Here is a 23,640-nt window from a genome sequence, read left to right on the forward strand (position 1 = left end):
AATTCTGCGGAAGTTAAAAATGTTTCGGAACTCTTCCATTGTTCTTGGAATTCTGCTGAAGTTTAAAAATGCTTCGGAACTCTTCCATTGTTCCCGGAATTCCACTGAAGATTAAAAATGCGTTGAAACTCTTACATTGTTCTCGGAATTCCGCTGACGTTTAAAAATGCTTTGGAACTCTTCCATTGTTAACGGAATTCCGCTGAAGTTTAAAAATGCTTCGGAACTCTTCCATTGTTCTCGGAATTCCGCTGAAATTTAAATACGCTTTGGAACTCTTCCATTGTTCCTAGAACTATGCTGAAGTTTAAAAAGGATTTGGCACTCTTCCTTTTTTCTCAGAATTCCGCTGACGTATAAAAATGCATCGGCACTCTTCCATTGTTCTCGGAATTCCGTTGACGTTTAAAAATGCTTTGGAAAACGCTAATTGTTATCGGAATTCCGCTGACGTTTAAAAATGCTTCGGAACTCTTCCATTGTTCTCGGAATTCTGCTGAAGTTTAAAAATGCTTCGGAACTCTTCCATTGTTTTCGGAATTCTGCGGAAGTTTAAAAATGCTTCGGAACTCTTCCATTGTTCTTGGAATTCTGCTGAAGTTTAAAAATGCTTCGGAACTCTTCCATTGTTCCCGGAATTCCACTGAAGATTAAAAATGCGTTGAAACTCTTACATTGTTCTCGGAATTCCGCTGACGTTTAAAAATGCTTTGGAACTCTTCCATTGTTAACGGAATTACGCTGACGTTTAAAAATGCTTCGGAACTCTACCTTTTTTCTCAGAATTCCGCTGACGTATAAAAATGCTTCGGAACTCTTCCATTGTTCTCAAAATTCTGTTGACGTTTAAAAATGCTTCGGAACACTTTCATTGTTATCAGAATTCCAATGATGTTTAAAAATGCTTCGGAACTCTTCCATTGTATTCGGAATTCGGCTGAAGTTTAAAAATGCTTCGGAACTCTTCAATTGTTATCGGAATTCCGTTGACATTTAAAAATGCTTCGGAAAACGCTAATTGTTATCAGAATTCCGCTGACGTTTAAAAATGCTTCGGAACTCTTCCATTGTTCTCAGAATTCTGTTGACGTTTAAAATACTTCGGAACACTTTCAATGTTATCGGAATTCCGCTGACGTTTAAAAATGCTTCGGAAGTCTTCCATTGTTCCCGGAATTACGCTGAAGTTTAAAAAGGCTTTGGAACTCTTCCTTTTTTCTCGGAATTCCGCTGACTTATAAAAATGCTTCGGAACTCTTCCATTGTTCTGAGAAATCTGTTGACGTTTAAAAATGCTTCGGAACACTTTCATTGTTATCAGAATTCCAATGATGTTTAAAAATGCTTCGGAACTCTTCCATTGTTCTCGGAATTCGGCTGAAGTTTAAAAATGCTTCGGAACTCTTCCATTGTTCTCGGAATTCCTCTGAACTTTAAAAATGCCTCAGAAATCTTCCATTGTTCTCCTAATTCCGCAGAAGTTTAAAAATTCTATGGAACTCTTGCATTATTCCCGGAATTCCGCTGAAGTTTAAAAATGCTTCGGAACACTTCCATAGTTCTCGGAATTCTGTGACGTTTAAAAATGCTTCGGAACTCTTGCTTTGTTCTCGGAATTCCGCTGAAGTTTAAAAATACTTCGCATCTCTTCCATAGTTCTCGGAATTCCGCTAAAGTTTAAAAATGCTTCGAACTCTTCAATTGTTTTCGGAATTCTGCTGACATTTAAAAATGCTATGGAAGTCTTCCATTGTTCTCGGAATTCTGCTGAAGTTTAAAAATGCTTCGGAACTCTTTCATTGTTCCCGGAATTCCGCTGAAGTTTAAAAATGCTTCGGAACCTTTCCATTGTTCTCGGAATTCTGCTGACGTTTAAATATGCATCGGAACTCTTCCTTTGTTATCAGAATTCCGCTGATGTTTAAAAATGCTTCGGAACTCTTCCTTTGTCCTCGGAATTCCGCTGAAGTTTAAAAATGCTTTGGAACTCTTCCATTGTTCTCGGAATTAATTTGACATTTAAAAATGCTTCGGTACTCTTCTATAGTTCTCGGAATTCTGCTGACGTTTAAAAATGCTTCGGAACACTTTCAATGTTATCAGAATTCCAATGATGTTTAAAAATGCTTCGGAACACTTCCATTGCTTCCGGAATTCTGCTGAAGTTTAAAAATGCTTCGGAAGTCTTCCATTGTCCTTGGAATTCCGCTGAAGATTAAAAATGCTTCGGAACTCTTACATTGTTCTCGGAATTCCGCTGAAGTTTAAAAATGCTTCGGAACTCTTCCATTTTTCTCGGAATTCCGCTGACGTATAAAAATGCTTCGGAACTCTTCCATTGTTCTCAAAATTCTGTTGACGTTTAAAAATGCTTCGGAACACTTTCATTGTTATCAGAATTCCAATGATGTTTAAAAATGCTTCGGAACTCTTCCATTGTACTCGGAATTTGGCTGAAGTTTAAAAATGCTTCGGAACTCTTCAATTGTTATCGGAATTCTGCTGAACTTTAAAAATGCCTCCGAAATCTTCCATTGTTCTCGGAATTCTGCTGAACTTTAAAAATGCTTTGGAACTCTTGCATTGTTCCCGGAATTCCGCTGAAGTTTAAAAATGCTTCGGAACTCTTCCATTTTTCTCGGAATTCTGCTGAAATTTAAATATGCTTTGGAACTCTTCCATTGTTCCCAGAACTATGCTGAAGTTTAAAAAGGATTTGGCACTCTTCCTTTTTTCTCAGAATTCCGCTGACGTATAAAAATGCATCGGCACTCTTCCATTGTTCTCGGAATTCCGTTGACGTTTAAAAATGCTTTGGAAAACGCTAATTGTTATCGGAATTCCGCTGACGTTTAAAAATGCTTCGGAACTCTTCTATTGTTCTCGGAATTCTGCTGAAGTTTAAAAATGCTTCGGAACTCTTCCATTGTTTTCGGAATTCTGCGGAAGTTTAAAAATGCTTCGGAACTATTCCATTGTTCTTGGAATTCTGCTGAAGTTTAAAAATGCTTTGGAACTCTTCCATTGTTCCCGGAATTCCACTGAAGATTAAAAATGCGTTGAAACTCTTACATTGCTCTCGGAATTCCGCTGACGTTTAAAAATGCTTTGGAACTCTTCCATTGTTAACGGAATTACGCTGAAGTTTAAAAAGGCTTCGGAACTCTTCCTTTTTTCTCAGAATTCCGCTGACGTATAAAAATGCTTCGGAACTCTTCCATTGTTCTCAGAATTCCGTTGACGTTTAAAAATGCTTCGGAAATCTTCCATTGTTCTCGGAATTCCGTTGACGTTTAAAAATGCTTCGGAACTCTAACATTGTTCTTAGAATTAAGCTGACATTTAAAAATGCTTCGGAACTCTTCTAATGTTCTCGAAATTCTGCTGACATTTAAAAATGCTTCTGAACTCTTCTATTGTTCTCAGGATTCCGCAGACTTTTAAAAATGCTTCGGAACTCTTTCATTGTTCTCGGAATTCCGCTGAAGTTTAAAAATACTTCGCAACTCTTCCATTGTTCTCGGAATTCCGCTGAAGTTTAAAAATGCTTCGGTACTCTTCAATTGTTCTCGGAATTCTGCTGACATTTAAAAATGCTATGGAAGTCTTCCATTGTTCTCGGAATTCTGCTGAAGTTTAAAAATGCTTCGGAACTCTTTCATTGTTCCCGGAATTCCGCTGAACTTTAAAAATGCTTCGGAACCTTTCCATTGTTCTCGGAATTCCGCTGACGTTTAAAAATGCATCGGAATTCTTCCTTTGTTATCAGAATTCCGCTGAATTTTAAAAATTCTTTGGAACTCTTCCATTGTTCTCGGAATTCCTTTGACATTTAAAAATGCTTCGGTACTCTTCTATAGTTCTCGGAATTCTGCTGACGTTTAAAATTGCTTCGGAACACTTCCATTGTTCCCTGAATTCTGCTGAAGTTTAAAAATGCTTCGGAAGTCTTGCATTGTCCTTGGAATTCCGCTGAAGATTAAAAATGCTTCGGAACTCTTACATTGTTCTTGGAATTCCGCTGAAGTTTAAAAATGCTTCGGAACTCTTCCATTGTTCTCGAAATTCTGTTGACGTTTAAAAATGCTTCGGAACACTTTCAATGTTATCAGAATTCCAATGATGTTTAAAAATGCTTCGGAACACTTCGATTGTTCTCGGAATTCTGCTGAAGTTTAAAAATGCTTTGGAACTCTTGCATTGTTCCCGAAATTCCGCTGAAGTTTAAAAATGCTTCGGAACTCTTCCATTGTTCTCGGAATTCCGCTGAAGTTTAAAAATGCTTTGGAACTCTTCCATTGTTCCCAGAACTACGCTGAAGTTTAAAAAGGATTTGGAACTCTTCCTTTTTTCTTGGAATTCCACTGACGTATAAAAATGCATCGGAACTCTTCAAATGTTCTCGGAATTCCGTTGACTTTTAAAAATGCTTCGGAAGACGCTAATTGTTATCGGAATTCCGCTGACGTTTAAAAATGCTTCGGAACTCTTCCATTGTTCTCGGAATTCTGCTGAAGTTTAAAAATGCTTCGGAACTCTTCCATTGTTCTCGGAATTCTGCGGTAGTTTAAAATGCTTCGGAAATCTTCCATTGTTCCCGGAAATCAGCTGAAGATTAAAAATGCTTCGCAACTCTTCCATTGTTCTCGGAATACCGCTGAAGTTTAAAAATGCTTCGGAACTCTTCCATTGTTCTCGTAATTCCGCTGAACTTTAAAAACGCCTCGGAACTCTTCCAGTGTTCTCGGAATTCCTTTGACGTTTAAAAATGCTTCGGAACTCTTCCATTGTTCTCGGTATTCTGCTGAATTTTAAAAATGCTTCGGAACTCTTCCATTGTTCCCGGAATTCGGCTGAAGATTAAAAATGCTTCGCAATTCTTCCATTGTTCTCGGAATTCTGCTGACATTTAAAAATGCTATGGAACTCGTCCATTGTTCTAGGAATTCTACTGAAGTTTAAAAATGCTTCGGATCTCTTCCATTGTTCACAGAATTCCGCTGAAGTTTAAACATGCTTCAAAACTCTTCCATTGTTCTCGGAATTCCGCTGATGTTTAAAAATGCTTCGGAACTCTTCCATTGTTCTCGGAATTCTGCTGACATTTAAAAATGCTTCGGAACTCTTCTATTGTTCTCGAAATTCCGCTGCAGTTTAAAAATGCTTCGGAACTCTTCCATAGATCTCGGAATTCTGCTGACGTTCAAAAATGCTTCGGAAGTCTTCCATTGTTATCAGAATTCCGCAGACTTTTAAAAATGCTTCGGAACTCTTACATTGTCCTCGTAATTCCACTGAAGTTTAAAAATGCTTCGGAACTCTTCCTTTGTTCTCGGAATTACTTTGACGTTTAAAAATGCTTCGGAACACTTCCATAGTTCTCGGAATTCTACTGACGTTTAAAAATGCTTCGAAACTCTTGCATTGTTCTCGGAATTCTGCTGAAGTTTAAAAATACTTCGCAACTCTTCCGTTGTTCTCGGAATTCCGCTGAAGTTTAAAAATGCTTCGGAACTCTTCAATTGTTCTCGGAATTCTGCTGACATTTAAAAATGCTATGGAACTCTTCCATTGTTCTCGGAATTTTGCTGAAGTATAAAAATGCTTCGGAACCTTTCCATTGTTCTCGGAATTCCGCTGACGTTTAACAATGCATCGGAACTCTTCCTTTGTTATCGGAATTCCGCTGATGTTTAAAAATACTTTGGAACTCTTCCATTGTCCTCGGAATTTCGCTGAAGTTTAAAAATGCTTTGGAACTTTTCCTTTGTTCTTGGAATTCCTTTGACATTTAAAAATGCTTCGGTACTCTTCTATAGTTCTCGGAATTCTGCTGACGTTTAAAGTTGCTTCGGAACACTTCCATTGCTCCCGGAATTCTGCTGAAGTTTAAAAATGCTTCGGAAGTCTTCCATTGTCCTTGGAATTCCGCTGAAGATTAAAAATGCTTCGGAACTCTTCCATTGTTCTCGGAATTCCGCTGAAGTTTAAAAATGCTTCGGAACTCTTCCATTGTTCTCGGAATTCCGCTGACATATAAAAATTCATCGGAACTCTTCCATTGTTCTCAAAATTCTGTTGACGTTTAAAAATGCTTCGGAACACTTTCATTGTTATCAGAATTCCAATGATGTTTAAAAATGCTGTGGAACACTTCCATTGTATTCGGAATTCGGCTGAAGTTTAAAAATGCTTCGGAACTCTTCAATTGTTATCGGAATTCCGTTGACATTTAAAAATGCTTCGGAAAACGCTAATTGTTATCAGAATTCCGCTGACGTTTAAAAATGCTTCGGAACTCTTCCATTGTTCTCAGAATTCTGTTGACGTTTAAAAATACTTCGGAACACTTTCATTGTTATCGGAATTCCGCTGACGTTTAAAAATGCTTCGGAACTCTTCCATTGTTCTCGGAATTCTGCTGAAGTTTAAAAATGCTTCGGAACTCTTCCATTGTTTTCGGAATTCTGCGGAAGTTAAAAATGTTTCGGAACTCTTCCATTGTTCTTGGAATTCTGCTGAAGTTTAAAAATGCTTCGGAACTCTTCCATTGTTCCCGGAATTCCACTGAAGATTAAAAATGCGTTGAAACTCTTACATTGTTCTCGGAATTCCGCTGACGTTTAAAAATGCTTTGGAACTCTTCCATTGTTAACGGAATTCCGCTGAAGTTTAAAAATGCTTCGGAACTCTTCCATTGTTCTCGGAATTCCGCTGAAATTTAAATACGCTTTGGAACTCTTCCATTGTTCCTAGAACTATGCTGAAGTTTAAAAAGGATTTGGCACTCTTCCTTTTTTCTCAGAATTCCGCTGACGTATAAAAATGCATCGGCACTCTTCCATTGTTCTCGGAATTCCGTTGACGTTTAAAAATGCTTTGGAAAACGCTAATTGTTATCGGAATTCCGCTGACGTTTAAAAATGCTTCGGAACTCTTCCATTGTTCTCGGAATTCTGCTGAAGTTTAAAAATGCTTCGGAACTCTTCCATTGTTTTCGGAATTCTGCGGAAGTTTAAAAATGCTTCGGAACTCTTCCATTGTTCTTGGAATTCTGCTGAAGTTTAAAAATGCTTCGGAACTCTTCCATTGTTCCCGGAATTCCACTGAAGATTAAAAATGCGTTGAAACTCTTACATTGTTCTCGGAATTCCGCTGACGTTTAAAAATGCTTTGGAACTCTTCCATTGTTAACGGAATTACGCTGAAGTTTAAAAATGCTTCGGAACTCTACCTTTTTTCTCAGAATTCCGCTGACGTATAAAAATGCTTCGGAACTCTTCCATTGTTCTCAAAATTCTGTTGACGTTTAAAAATGCTTCGGAACACTTTCATTGTTATCAGAATTCCAATGATGTTTAAAAATGCTTCGGAACTCTTCCATTGTATTCGGAATTCGGCTGAAGTTTAAAAATGCTTCGGAACTCTTCAATTGTTATCGGAATTCCGTTGACATTTAAAAATGCTTCGGAAAACGCTAATTGTTATCAGAATTCCGCTGACGTTTAAAAATGCTTCGGAACTCTTCCATTGTTCTCAGAATTCTGTTGACGTTTAAAATACTTCGGAACACTTTCAATGTTATCGGAATTCCGCTGACGTTTAAAAATGCTTCGGAAGTCTTCCATTGTTCCCGGAATTACGCTGAAGTTTAAAAAGGCTTTGGAACTCTTCCTTTTTTCTCGGAATTCCGCTGACTTATAAAAATGCTTCGGAACTCTTCCATTGTTCTGAGAAATCTGTTGACGTTTAAAAATGCTTCGGAACACTTTCATTGTTATCAGAATTCCAATGATGTTTAAAAATGCTTCGGAACTCTTCCATTGTTCTCGGAATTCGGCTGAAGTTTAAAAATGCTTCGGAACTCTTCCATTGTTCTCGGAATTCCTCTGAACTTTAAAAATGCCTCAGAAATCTTCCATTGTTCTCCTAATTCCGCAGAAGTTTAAAAATTCTATGGAACTCTTGCATTATTCCCGGAATTCCGCTGAAGTTTAAAAATGCTTCGGAACACTTCCATAGTTCTCGGAATTCTGTGACGTTTAAAAATGCTTCGGAACTCTTGCTTTGTTCTCGGAATTCCGCTGAAGTTTAAAAATACTTCGCATCTCTTCCATAGTTCTCGGAATTCCGCTAAAGTTTAAAAATGCTTCGAACTCTTCAATTGTTTTCGGAATTCTGCTGACATTTAAAAATGCTATGGAAGTCTTCCATTGTTCTCGGAATTCTGCTGAAGTTTAAAAATGCTTCGGAACTCTTTCATTGTTCCCGGAATTCCGCTGAAGTTTAAAAATGCTTCGGAACCTTTCCATTGTTCTCGGAATTCTGCTGACGTTTAAATATGCATCGGAACTCTTCCTTTGTTATCAGAATTCCGCTGATGTTTAAAAATGCTTCGGAACTCTTCCTTTGTCCTCGGAATTCCGCTGAAGTTTAAAAATGCTTTGGAACTCTTCCATTGTTCTCGGAATTAATTTGACATTTAAAAATGCTTCGGTACTCTTCTATAGTTCTCGGAATTCTGCTGACGTTTAAAAATGCTTCGGAACACTTTCAATGTTATCAGAATTCCAATGATGTTTAAAAATGCTTCGGAACACTTCCATTGCTTCCGGAATTCTGCTGAAGTTTAAAAATGCTTCGGAAGTCTTCCATTGTCCTTGGAATTCCGCTGAAGATTAAAAATGCTTCGGAACTCTTACATTGTTCTCGGAATTCCGCTGAAGTTTAAAAATGCTTCGGAACTCTTCCATTTTTCTCGGAATTCCGCTGACGTATAAAAATGCTTCGGAACTCTTCCATTGTTCTCAAAATTCTGTTGACGTTTAAAAATGCTTCGGAACACTTTCATTGTTATCAGAATTCCAATGATGTTTAAAAATGCTTCGGAACTCTTCCATTGTACTCGGAATTTGGCTGAAGTTTAAAAATGCTTCGGAACTCTTCAATTGTTATCGGAATTCTGCTGAACTTTAAAAATGCCTCCGAAATCTTCCATTGTTCTCGGAATTCTGCTGAACTTTAAAAATGCTTTGGAACTCTTGCATTGTTCCCGGAATTCCGCTGAAGTTTAAAAATGCTTCGGAACTCTTCCATTTTTCTCGGAATTCTGCTGAAATTTAAATATGCTTTGGAACTTTTCCATTGTTCCCAGAACTATGCTGAAGTTTAAAAAGGATTTGGCACTCTTCCTTTTTTCTCAGAATTCCGTTGACGTTTAAAAATGCTTTGGAAAACGCTAATTGTTATCGGAATTCCGCTGACGTTTAAAAATGCTTCGGAACTCTTCTATTGTTCTCGGAATTCTGCTGAAGTTAAAAAATGCTTCGGAACTCTTCCATTGTTTTCGGAATTCTGCGGAAGTTTAAAAATGCTTCGGAACTATTCCATTGTTCTTGGAATTCTGCTGAAGTTTAAAAATGCTTTGGAACTCTTCCATTGTTCCCGGAATTCCACTGAAGATTAAAAATGCGTTGAAACTCTTACATTGCTCTCGGAATTCCGCTGACGTTTAAAAATGCTTTGGAACTCTTCCATTGTTAACGGAATTACGCTGAAGTTTAAAAAGGCTTCGGAACTCTTCCTTTTTTCTCAGAATTCCGCTGACGTATAAAAATGCTTCGGAACTCTTCCATTGTTCTCAGAATTCCGTTGACGTTTAAAAATGCTTCGGAAATCTTCCATTGTTCTCGGAATTCCGTTGACGTTTAAAAATGCTTCGGAACTCTAACATTGTTCTTAGAATTAAGCTGACATTTAAAAATGCTTCGGAACTCTTCCATTGTTCCCGTAATTACGCTGAAGTTTAAAAAGGCTTCGGAACTCTTCCTTTTTTCTCGGAATTCCGCTGTCGAATACAAATACTTCGGAACTCTTCCATTGTTCTCAGAATTCTGTTGACGTTTAAAAATGCTTCGGAACACTTTCATTGTTATCAGAATTCCACTGATGTTTAAAAATGCTTTGGAACTCTTCCATTGTTCTCGGAATTCGGCTGAAGTTTAAAAATGATTCGGAACTCTTCCATTGTTCTCGGAATTCCGCTGAACTTTAAAAATGCCTCGGAACTCTTCCATTGTTCTCAGAATTCCTTTGACGTTTAAAAATGTTTTGGAACTCTTCCATTGTTCTCGGAATTCTGCTGACATTTAAAAATGCTTCGGAACTCTTCTATTGTTCTTGAAATTCTGCTGACATTTAAAAATGCTTCGGAACTCTTCTATTGTTCTCGGAATTCCGCTGACGTTTAAAAATGCTTCGGAACTCTTCCATAGATCTCGGAATTCTGCTGACGTTCAAAAATGCTTTGGAAGTCTTCCATTGCTATCAGAATTCCGCAGACTTTTAAAAATGCTTCGGAACTCTTACATTGTCCTTGTAATTCCGCTGAAGTTTAAAAATGCTTCGGAACTCTTCCTTTGTTCTCGGAATTACTTTGACATTTAAAAATGCTTCGGAACACTTCCATAGTTCTCGAAATTCTGTGACGTTTAAAAATGCTTTGGAACTCTTGCATTGTTCTAGGAATTCTGCTGAAGTTTAAAAATACTTCGCAACTCTTCCATTGTTCTCGGAATTCCGCTGAAGTTTAAAAATGCTTTGGAACTCTTCAATTGTTTTCGGAATTCTGCTGACATTTAAAAATGCTATGGAACTCTTCCATTGTTCTCGGAATTTTGCTGAAGTATAAAAATGCTTCGGAACCTTTCCATTGTTCTCGGAATTCCGCTGACGTTTAACAATGCATCGGAACTCTTCCATTGTCCTCGGAATTTCGCTGAAGTTTAAAAATGCTTTGGAACTTTTCCTTTGTTCTTGGAATTCCTTTGACATTTAAAAATGCTTCGGTACTCTTCTATAGTTCTCGGAATTCTGCTGACGTTTAAAATTGCTTCGGAACACTTCCATTGCTCCCGTAATTCTGCTGAAGTTTAAAAATGCTTCGGAAGTCTTCCATTGTCCTTGGAATTCCGCTGAAGATTAAAAATGCTTCGGAACTCTTCCATTGTTCTCGGAATTCCGCTGAAGTTTAAAAATGCTTCGGAACTCTTCCATTGTTCTCGGAATTCCGCTGACATATAAAAATTCATCGGAACTCTTCCATTGTTCTCAAAATTCTGTTGACGTTTAAAAATGCTTCGGAACACTTTCATTGTTATCAGAATTCCAATGATGTTTAAAAATGCTGCGGAACTCTTCCATTGTATTCGGAATTCGGCTGAAGTTTAAAAATGCTTCGGAACTCTTCAATTGTTATCGGAATTCCGTTGACATTTAAAAATGCTTCGGAAAACGCTAATTGTTATCAGAATTCCGCTGACGTTTAAAAATGCTTCGGAACTCTTCCATTGTTCTCAGAATTCTGTTGACGTTTAAAAATACTTCGGAACACTTTCATTGTTATCGGAATTCCGCTGACGTTTAAAAATGCTTCGGAACTCTTCCTTTGTCCTCGGAATTCCGCTGAAGTTTAAAAATGCTTTGGAACTCTTCCATTGTTCTCGGAATTCCTTTGACATTTAAAAATGCTTCGGTACTCTTCTATAGTTCTCGGAATTCTGCTGACGTTTAAAATTGCTTCGGAACACTTCCATTGCTCCCGGAATTCTGCTGAAGATTAAAAATGCTTCGGAAGTCTTGCATTGTCCTTGGAATTCCGCTGAAGATTAAAAATGCTTCGGAACTCTTACATTGTTCTCGGAATTCCGCTGACGTATAAAAATGCTTCGGAACTCTTCCATTGTTCTCAAAATTCTGTTGACGTTTAAAAATACTTCGGAACACTTTCATTGTTATCAGAATTCCAATGATGTTTAAAAATGCTTCGGAACTCTTCCATTGTACTCGGAATTCGGCTGAAGTTTAAAAATGCTTCGGAACTCTTCAATTGTTATCGGAATTCTGCTGAACTTTAAAAATGCCTCCGAAATCTTCCATTGTTCTCGGAATTCTGCTGAACTTTAAAAATGCTTTGGAACTCTTGCATTGTTCCCGGAATTCCGCTGAAGTTTAAAAATGCTTCGGAACTCTTCCATTGTTCTCGGAATTCCGCTGAAATTTAAATATGCTTTGGAACTCTTCCATTGTTCCCAGAACTATGCTGAAGTTTAAAAAGGATTTGGCACTCTTCCTTTTTTCTCAGAATTCCGCTGACGTATAAAAATGCATCGGCACTCTTCCATTGTTCTCGGAATTCCGTTGATATTTAAAAATGCTTTGGAAAACGCTAATTGTTATCGGAATTCCGCTGACGTTTAAAAATGCTTCGGAACTCTTCCATTGTTCTCGGAATTCTGCTGAAGTTTAAAAATGCTTCGGAACTCTTCCATTGTTTTCGGAATTCTGCGGAAGTTTAAAAATGCTTCGGAACTCTTCCATTGTTCTTGGAATTCTGCTGAAGTTTAAAAATGCTTCGGAACTCTTCCATTGTTCCCGGAATTCCACTGAAGATTAAAAATGCGTTGAAACTCTTACATTGTTCTCGGAATTCCGCTGACGTTTAAAAATGCTTTGGAACTCTTCCATTGTTCTCGGAATTCCGCTGAAATTTAAATACGCTTTGGAACTCTTCCATTGTTCCTAGAACTATGCTGAAGTTTAAAAAGGATTTGGCCTTTTCCTTTTTTCTCAGAATTCCGCTGACGTATAAAAATGCATCGGCACTCTTCCATTGTTCTCGGAATTCCGTTGACGTTTAAAAATGCTTTGGAAAACGCAAATTGTTATCGGAATTCCGCTGACGTTTAAAAATGCTTCGGAACTCTTCCATTGTTCTCGGAATTCTGCTGAAGTTTAAAAATGCTTCGGAACTCTTCCATTGTTCTTGGAATTCTGCTGAAGTTTAAAAATGCTTCGGAACTCTTACATTGTTCCCGGAATTCCACTGAAGATTAAAAATGCGTTGAAACTCTTACATTGTTCTCGGAATTCCGCTGACGTTTAAAAATGCTTTGGAACTCTTCCATTGTTAACGGAATTACGCTGAAGTTTAAAAAGGCTTCGGAACTCTTCCTTTTTTCTCAGAATTCCGCTGACGTATAAAAATGCTTCGGAACTCTTTCATTGTTCTCAAAATTCTGTTGACGTTTAAAAATGCTTCGGAACACTTTCATTGTTATCAGAATTCCAATGATGTTTAAAAATGCTTCGGAACTCTTCCATTGTATTCGGAATTCGGCTGAAGTATAAAAATGCTTCGGAACTCTTCAATTGTTATCGGAATTCCGTTGACATTTAAAAATGCTTCGGAAAACGCTAATTGTTATCAGAATTCCGCTGACGTTTAAAAATGCTTCGGAACTCTTCCATTGTTCTCAGAATTCTGTTGACGTTTAAAAATACTTCGGAACACTTTCAATGTTATCGGAATTCCGCTGACGTTTAAAAATGCTTCGGAAGTCTTCCATTGTTCCCGGAATTACGCTGAAGTTTAAAAAGGCTTTGGAACTCTTCCTTTTTTCTCGGAATTCCGCTGACTTATAAAAATGCTTCGGAACTCTTCCATTGTTCTGAGAAATCTGTTGACGTTTAAAAATGCTTCGGAACACTTTCATTGTTATCAGAATTCCAATGATGTTTAAAAATGCTTCGGAACTCTTCCATTGTTCTCGGAATTCGGCTGAAGTTTAAAAATGCTTCGGAACTCTTCCATTGTTCTCGGAATTCCTCTGAACTTTAAAAATGCCTCAGAAATCTTCCATTGTTCTCCTAATTCCGCAGAAGTTTAAAAATTCTATGGAACTCTTGCATTATTCCCGGAATTCCGCTGAAGTTTAAAAATGCTTCGGAACACTTCCATAGTTCTCGGAATTCTGTGACGTTTAAAAATGCTTCGGAACTCTTGCTTTGTTCTCGGAATTCCGCTGAAGTTTAAAAATACTTCGCAACTCTTCCATAGTTCTCGGAATTCCGCTGAAGTTTAAAAATGCTTCGAACTCTTCAATTGTTTTCGGAATTCTGCTGACATTTAAAAATGCTATGGAAGTCTTCCATTGTTCTCGGAATTCTGCTGAAGTTTAAAAATGCTTCGGAACTCTTTCATTGTTCCCGGAATTCCGCTGAAGTTTAAAAATGCTTCGGAACCTTTCCATTGTTCTCGGAATTCTGCTGACGTTTAAATATGCATCGGAACTCTTCCTTTGTTATCAGAATTCCGCTGATGTTTAAAAATGCTTCGGAACTCTTCCTTTGTCCTCGGAATTCCGCTGAAGTTTAAAAATGCTTTGGAACTCTTCCATTGTTCTCGGAATTAATTTGACATTTAAAAATGCTTCGGTACTCTTCTATAGTTCTCGGAATTCTGCTGACGTTTAAAAATGCTTCGGAACACTTTCAATGTTATCAGAATTCCAATGATGTTTAAAAATGCTTCGGAACACTTCCATTGCTTCTGGAATTCTGCTGAAGTTTAAAAATGCTTCGGAAGTCTTCCATTGTCCTTGGAATTCCGCTGAAGATTAAAAATGCTTCGGAACTCTTACATTGTTCTCGGAATTCCGCTGAAGTTTAAAAATGCTTCGGAACTCTTCCATTTTTCTCGGAATTCCGCTGACGTATAAAAATGCTTCGGAACTCTTCCATTGTTCTCAAAATTCTGTTGACGTTTAAAAATGCTTCGGAACACTTTCATTGTTATCAGAATTCCAATGATGTTTAAAAATGCTTCGGAACTCTTCCATTGTACTCGGAATTCGGCTGAAGTTTAAAAATGCTTCGGAACTCTTCAATTGTTATCGGAATTCTGCTGAACTTTAAAAATGCCTCCGAAATCTTCCATTGTTCTCGGAATTCTGCTGAACTTTAAAAATGCTTTGGAACTCTTGCATTGTTCCCGGAATTCCGCTGAAGTTTAAAAATGCTTCGGAACTCTTCCATTTTTCTCGGAATTCTGCTGAAATTTAAATATGCTTTGGAACTCTTCCATTGTTCCCAGAACTATGCTGAAGTTTAAAAAGGATTTGGCACTCTTCCTTTTTTCTCAGAATTCCGCTGACGTATAAAAATGCATCGGCACTCTTCCATTGTTCTCGGAATTCCGTTGACGTTTAAAAATGCTTTGGAAAACGCTAATTGTTATCGGAATTCCGCTGACGTTTAAAAATGCTTCGGAACTCTTCCATTGTTCTCGGAATTCTGCTGAAGTTTAAAAATGGTTCGGAAGTCTTGCATTGTCCTTGGAATTCCGCTGAAGATTAAAAATGCTTCGGAACTCTTACATTGTTCTCGGAATTCTGCGGAAGTTTAAAAATGCTTCGGAACTCTTCCATTGTTCCCGGAATTCCGCTGAAGATTAAAAATGCTTCGCAACTCTTCCATTGTTCTCGGAATACCGCTGAAGTTTAAAAATGCTTCAGAACTCTTTAATTGTTCTCGGAATTCTGCTGACATTTAAAAATGCTACGGAACTCTTCCATTGTTCTCGGAATTCTGCTGAAGTTTAAAAATGCTTCGGATATCTTCCATTGTTCCCAGAATACCGCTGAATTTTAAAAATGCTTTGAAACTCTTCCATTGTTCTCGGAATTTCGCTGACGTTTAAAAATGCTTTGGAACTCTTCCATTGTTCCCGGAATTACGCTGAAGTTTAAAAAGGCTTCAGAACTCTTCCTTTTTTCTCAGAATTCCGCTGACGTATAAAAATGCTTCGGAACTCTTCCATTGTTCTCGAAATTCTGTTGATGTTTAAAAATGCTTCGGAACACTTTCAATGTTATCAGAATTCCAATGATGTTTAAAAATGCTTCGGAACACTTCCATTGTTCTTGGAATTCTGCTGAAGTTTAAAAATGCTTCGGAACTCTTCCTTTTTTCTCAGAATTCCGCTGACGTATAAAAATGCTTCGGAACTCTTCCATTGTTCTCAGAATTTCAATGACGTTTAAAAATGCTTCGGAAATCTTCCATTGTTCTCGGAATTCCGTTGACGTTTAAAAATGCTTCGGAACTCTAACATTGTTCTTAGAATTAAGCTGACATTTAAAAATGCTTCGGAACTCTTCCATTGTTCCCGTAATTACGCTGAAGTTTAAAAAGGCTTCGGAACTCTTCCTTTTTTCTCGGAATTCCGCTTTCGAATACAAATACTTCGGAACTCTTCCATTGTTCTCAGAATTCTGTTGACGTTTAAAAATGCTTCGGAACACTTTCATTGTTATCAGAATTCCACTGATGTTTAAAAATGCTTTGGAACTCTTCCATTGTTCTCGGAATTCGGCTGAAGTTTAAAAATGATTCGGAACTCTTCCATTGTTCTCGGAATTCCGCTGAACTTTAAAAATGCCTCGGAACTCTTCCATTGTTCTCTGAATTCCTTTGACGTTTAAAAATGTTTTGGAACTCTTCCATTGTTCTCGGAATTCTGCTGACATTTAAAAATGCTTCGGAACTCTTCTATTGTTCTTGAAATTCTGCTGACATTTAAAAATGCTTCGGAACTCTTCTATTGTTCTCGGAATTCCGCTGACGTTTAAAAATGCTTCGGAACTCTTCCATAGATCTCGGAATTCTGCTGACGTTCAAAAATGCTTTGGAAGTCTTCCATTGCTATCAGAATTCCGCAGACTTTTAAAAATGCTTCGGAACTCTTACATTGTCCTTGTAATTCCGCGAAGTTTAAAAATGCTTCGGAACTCTTCCTTTGTTCTCGGAATTACTTTGACATTTAAAAATGCTTCGGAACACTTCCATAGTTCTCGAAATTCTGTGACGTTTAAAAATGCTTCGGAACTCTTGCATTGTTCTCGGAATTCTGCTGAAGTTTAAAAATACTTCGCAACTCTTCCATTGTTCTCGGAATTCCGCTGAAGTTTAAAAATGCTTTGGAACTCTTCAATTGTTTTCGGAATTCTGCTGACATTTAAAAATGCTATGGAACTCTTCCATTGTTCTCGGAATTCTGCTGAAGTTTAAAAATGCTTCGGAACTCTTTCATTGTTCCCGGAATTCCGCTGAAGTTTAAAAATGCTTCGGAACCATTCCATTGTTCTCGGAATTCCGCTGACGTTTAAAAATGCATCGGAACTCTTCTTTTGTTATCAGAATTCTGCTAATGTTTAAAAATGCTTCGGAACTCTTCCTTTGTCCTCGGAATTCTGCTGAAGTTTATAAATGCTTTGGAACTCTTCCATTGTTCTCGGAATTCTTTTGACATTTAAAAATGCTTCGGTACTCTTCTATAGTTCTCGGAATTCTGCTGACGTTTAAAATTGCTTCGGAACACTTCCATTGCTCCCGGAATTCTGCTGAAGTTTAAAAATGGTTCGGAAGTCTTGCATTGTCCTTGGAATTCCGCTGAAGATTAAAAATGCTTCGGAACTCTTACATTGTTCTCGGAATTCTGCGGAAGTTTAAAAATGCTTCGGAACTCTTCCATTGTTCCCGGAATTCCGCTGAAGATTAAAAATGCTTCGCAACTCTTCCATTGTTCTCGGAATACCGCTGAAGTTTAAAAATGCTTCAGAACTCTTTAATTGTTCTCGGAATTCTGCTGACATTTAAAAATGCTACGGAACTCTTCCATTGTTCTCGGAATTCTGCTGAAGTTTAAAAATGCTTCGGATATCTTCCATTGTTCCCAGAATACCGCTGAATTTTAAAAATGCTTTGAAACTCTTCCATTGTTCTCGGAATTTCGCTGACGTTTAAAAATGCTTTGGAACTCTTCCATTGTTCCCGGAATTACGCTGAAGTTTAAAAAGGCTTCAGAACTCTTCCTTTTTTCTCAGAATTCCGCTGACGTATAAAAATGCTTCGGAACTCTTCCATTGTTCTCGAAATTCTGTTGATGTTTAAAAATGCTTCGGAACACTTTCAATGTTATCAGAATTCCAATGATGTTTAAAAATGCTTCGGAACACTTCCATTGTTCTTGGAATTCTGCTGAAGTTTAAAAATGCTTCGGAACTCTTCCTTTTTTCTCAGAATTCCGCTGACGTATAAAAATGCTTCGGAACTCTTCCATTGTTCTCAGAATTTCAATGACGTTTAAAAATGCTTCGGAAATCTTCCATTGTTCTCGGAATTCCGTTGACGTTTAAAAATGCTTCGGAACTCTAACATTGTTCTTAGAATTAAGCTGACATTTAAAAATGCTTCGGAACTCTTCCATTGTTCCCGTAATTACGCTGAAGTTTAAAAAGGCTTCGGAACTCTTCCTTTTTTCTCGGAATTCCGCTGTCGAATACAAATACTTCGGAACTCTTCCATTGTTCTCAGAATTCTGTTGACGTTTAAAAATGCTTCGGAACACTTTCATTGTTATCAGAATTCCACTGATGTTTAAAAATGCTTTGGAACTCTTCCATTGTTCTCGGAATTCGGCTGAAGTTTAAAAATGATTCGGAACTCTTCCATTGTTCTCGGAATTCCGCTGAACTTTAAAAATGCCTCGGAACTCTTCCATTGTTCTCTGAATTCCTTTGACGTTTAAAAATGTTTTGGAACTCTTCCATTGTTCTCGGAATTCTGCTGACATTTAAAAATGCTTCGGAACTCTTCTATTGTTCTTGAAATTCTGCTGACATTTAAAAATGCTTCGGAACTCTTCTATTGTTCTCGGAATTCCGCTGACGTTTAAAAATGCTTCGGAAATCTTCCATAGATCTCGGAATTCTGCTGACGTTCAAAAATGCTTTGGAAGTCTTCCATTGCTATCAGAATTCCGCAGACTTTTAAAAATGCTTCGGAACTCTTACATTGTCCTTGTAATTCCGCGAAGTTTAAAAATGCTTCGGAACTCTTCCTTTGTTCTCGGAATTACTTTGACATTTAAAAATGCTTCGGAACACTTCCATAGTTCTCGAAATTCTGTGACGTTTAAAAATGCTTCGGAACTCTTGCATTGTTCTCGGAATTCTGCTGAAGTTTAAAAATACTTCGCAACTCTTCCATTGTTCTCGGAATTCCGCTGAAGTTTAAAAATGCTTTGGAACTCTTCAATTGTTTTCGGAATTCTGCTGACATATAAAAATGCTATGGAACTCTTCCATTGTTCTCGGAATTCTGCTGAAGTTTAAAAATGCTTCGGAACTCTTTCATTGTTCCCGGAATTCCGCTGAAGTTTAAAAATGCTTCGGAACCATTCCATTGTTCTCGGAATTCCGCTGACGTTTAAAAATGCATCGGAACTCTTCTTTTGTTATCAGAATTCTGCTAATGTTTAAAAATGCTTCGGAACTCTTCCTTTGTCCTCGGAATTCTGCTGAAGTTTATAAATGCTTTGGAACTCTTCCATTGTTCTCGGAATTCTTTTGACATTTAAAAATGCTTCGGTACTCTTCTATAGTTCTCGGAATTCTGCTGACGTTTAAAATTGCTTCGGAACACTTCCATTGCTCCCGGAATTCTGCTGAAGTTTAAAAATGGTTCGGAAGTCTTGCATTGTCCTTGGAATTCCGCTGAAGATTAAAAATGCTTCGGAACTCTTACATTGTTCTCGGAATTCTGCGGAAGTTTAAAAATGCTTCGGAACTCTTCCATTGTTCCCGGAATTCCGCTGAAGATTAAAAATGCTTCGCAACTCTTCCATTGTTCTCGGAATACCGCTGAAGTTTAAAAATGCTTCAGAACTCTTTAATTGTTCTCGGAATTCTGCTGACATTTAAAAATGCTACGGAACTCTTCCATTGTTCTCGGAATTCTGCTGAAGTTTAAAAATGCTTCGGATATCTTCCATTGTTCCCAGAATACCGCTGAATTTTAAAAATGCTTTGAAACTCTTCCATTGTTCTCGGAATTTCGCTGACGTTTAAAAATGCTTTGGAACTCTTCCATTGTTCCCGGAATTACGCTGAAGTTTAAAAAGGCTTCAGAACTCTTCCTTTTTTCTCAGAATTCCGCTGACGTATAAAAATGCTTCGGAACTCTTCCATTGTTCTCAAAATTCTGTTGACGTTTAAAAATGCTTCGGAACACTTTCAATGTTATCAGAATTCCAATGATGTTTAAAAATGCTTCGGAACACTTCCATTGTTCTTGGAATTCTGCTGAAGTTTAAAAATGCTTCGGAACTTTTCCATTGTTCTCGGAATTCCGCTGAAGTTTAAAAATGCTTTGGAACTCTTCCATTGTTCCCAGAACTACGCTGAACTTTAAAAAGGATTTGGAACTCTTCCTTTTTTCTCGAAATTCCACTGACGTATAAAAATGCATCGGAACTCTTCAAATGTTCTCGGAATTCCGTTGACTTTTAAAAATGCTTCGGAAAACGCTAATTGTTATCGGAATTCCGCTGACATTTAAAAATGCTTCGGAACTCTTCCATTGTTCTCGGAATTCTGCTGAAGTTTAAAAATGCTTCGGAACTCTTCCATTGTTCTCGGAATTCTGCGGAAGTTTAAAAATGCTTCGGAACTCTTCCATTGTTCCCGGAATTCCGCTGAAGATTAAAAATGCTTGGCAACTCTTCCATTCTTCTCGGAATACCGCTGAAGTTTAAAAATGCTTCAGAACTCTTTAATTGTTCTCGGAATTCTGCTGAGATTTAAAAATGCTACGGAACTCTTCCATTGTTCTCGGAATTCTGCTGAAGTTTAAAAATGCTTCGGATATCTTCCATTGTTCCCAGAATACCGCTGAATTTTAAAAATGCTTTGAAACTCTTCCATTGTTCTCGGAATTCCGCTGACGTTTAAAAATGCTTTGGAACTCTTCCATTGTTCCCGGAATTACGCTGAAGTTTAAAAAGGCTTCAGAACTCTTCCTTTTTTCTCAGAATTCCGCTGAGGTATAAAAATGCTTCGGAACTCTTCCATTGTTCTCGAAATTCTGTTGACGTTTAAAAATGCTTCGGAACACTTTCAATGTTATCAGAATTCCAATGATGTTTAAAAATGGTTCGGAACACTTCCATTGTTCTCGGAATTCGGCTGAAGTTTAAAAATGCTTCGGAACTCTTCAATTGTTCTCGGAATTCCGCTGAACTTTAAAAATTCCTCGGAACTCTTCCATTGTTCCCAGAATTACGCTGAAGTTTAAAAAGGCTTCTGAACTCTTCCTTTTTTCTCGGAATTCCGCTGATGTATAAAAATGCTTCGGAACTCTACAATTGTTCTCAGAATTCCGTTGACGTTTAAAAATGATTCGGAACTCTTCCATTGTTCTCGGAATGCCGTTGACATTTAAAAATGCTTCGGAACTCTACCATTGTTCTCGGAATTCAGCTGACGCTAAAAATGCTTTGGAACTCTTCCATTGTTCCCGGAATTCTGCTGAAGTTTAGAAATGCTGCGGAACTCTTCCATTGTTCCCGGAATTACGCTGAAGTTTAAAAAGGCTATGAACTCTTCCTTTTTTCTCGGAATTCCGCTGATGTGTACAAATGCTTCGGAACTCTTCCATTGTTCTCAGAATTCTGTTGACATTTAAAAATGCTTCGGAACACATTCATTGTTATCAGAATTCCAATGATGTTTAAAAATGCTTTGGAACTCTTCCATTGTTCTCGGAATTCGGCTGAAGTTTAAAAATGATTCGGAACTCTTCCATTGTTCTCGGAATTCCGCTGAACTTTAAAAATGCCTCTGAAATCTTCCATTGTTCTCGGAATTCCGCTGAAGTTTAAAAATGCTTCGGAACTCTTCCATTGTTCTCGGAATTCCGCTGAAGTTAAAAAATGCTTTGGAACTCTTCCATTGTTCCCAGAACTACGCTGAAGTTTAAAAAGGCTTCAGAACTCTTCCTTTGTTCTCGGAATTCCGCTGACATATAAAAATGCTTCGGAACTCTTCCATTGTTCTCAGAATTCTGTTGATGTTTAAAAATGCTTCGCAACACTTTCATTGTTATCGGAATTCCGCTGACGTTTAAAAATGCTTCTGAAGTCTTTCATTGTACTCGGAATTCCGTTGAAGTTTAAAAATGCTTTGGAACTCTTGCATTGTTCCCGGAATTCCGCTGAAGTTTAAAAATGCTTCGGAACACTTCCATTGTTCTCGTAATTCCGCTGAAGTTTAAAAATGCTTTGGAACTCTTTCATTGTTCCCGGAACTACGCTGAAGTTTAAAAAGTCTTCAGAACTCTTCCTTTGCTCTTGGAATTCCGCTGACATATAAAAATGCTTCGGAACTCTTCCATTGTTCTCAGAATTCCGTTGACGTTTAAAAATGCATCGGAACACTTTCATTGTTATCGGAATTCCGCTGACGTTTAAAAACGCTTCGAAAGTCTTCCCTTGTTCTCGGAATTCTGCTGAAGTTTAAAAATGCTTCGGAACTCTTCCATTGTTCTCGGAATTCCGCTGAAGTTAAAAAATGCTTTGGAACTCTTCCATTGTTCCCAGAACTACGCTGAAGTTTAAAAAGGCTTCAGAACTCTTCCTTTGTTCTCGGAATTCCGCTGACATATAAAAATGCTTCGGAACTCTTCCATTGTTCTCAGAATTCTGTTGATGTTTAAAAATGCTTCGCAACACTTTCATTGTTATCGGAATTCCGCTGACGTTTAAAAATGCTTCTGAAGTCTTTCATTGTACTCGGAATTCCGTTGAAGTTTAAAAATGCTTTGGAACTCTTGCATTGTTCCCGGAATTCCGCTGAAGTTTAAAAATGCTTCGGAACACTTCCATTGTTCTCGTAATTCCGCTGAAGTTTAAAAATGCTTTGGAACTCTTCCATTGTTCCCGGAACTACGCTGAAGTTTAAAAAGTCTTCAGAACTCTTCCTTTGCTCTTGGAATTCCGCTGACATATAAAAATGCTTCGGAACTCTTCCATTGTTCTCAGAATTCCGTTGACGTTTAAAAATGCATCGGAACACTTTCATTGTTATCGGAATTCCGCTGACGTTTAAAAACGCTTCGAAAGTCTTCCCTTGTTCTCGGAATTCTGCTGAAGTTTAAAAATGCTTCGGAACTCTTCCATTGTTCTCGGAATTCCGCTGAACTTTAAAAACGCCTCCGAACTCTTCCCTTGTTCTCGGAATTCCTTTGACGTTTAAAAATGCTTCGAAACTTTTCCATTGTTCTCGGAATACCGCTGAAGTTTAAAAATGCTTCGGAACTCTTCCATTGTTCTCGGAATTCGGCTGAAGATTAAAAATGCTTTGCAACTCTTCCATTGTTCACAGAATTCCGCTGAAGTTTAAAAATGCTTCGAAACTCTTCCATTTTTCTCGGAATTCTGCTGACATTTAAAAATGCTTCGGAACTCTTCTATTGTTCTCGAAATTCCGCTGACGTTTAAAAATGCTTCGGAAATCTTCCATAGATCTCGGAATTCTGCTGACGTTCAAAAATGCTTTGGAAGTCTTCCATTGCTATCAGAATTCCGCAGACTTTTAAAAATGCTTCGGAACTCTTACATTGTCCTTGTAATTCCGCGAAGTTTAAAAATGCTTCGGAACTCTTCCTTTGTTCTCGGAATTACTTTGACATTTAAAAATGCTTCGGAACACTTCCATAGTTCTCGAAATTCTGTGACGTTTAAAAATGCTTCGGAACTCTTGCATTGTTCTCGGAATTCTGCTGAAGTTTAAAAATACTTCGCAACTCTTCCATTGTTCTCGGAATTCCGCTGAAGTTTAAAAATGCTTTGGAACTCTTCAATTGTTTTCGGAATTCTGCTGACATATAAAAATGCTATGGAACTCTTCCATTGTTCTCGGAATTCTGCTGAAGTTTAAAAATGCTTCGGAACTCTTTCATTGT

Source organism: Phyllobates terribilis, unplaced genomic scaffold (assembly GCF_046119375.1).
Source record: "Phyllobates terribilis strain yellow unplaced genomic scaffold, ASM4611937v1 Scaffold_7__3_contigs__length_470593459, whole genome shotgun sequence".
Classification (NCBI taxonomy): Eukaryota; Metazoa; Chordata; class Amphibia; order Anura; family Dendrobatidae; genus Phyllobates; species Phyllobates terribilis.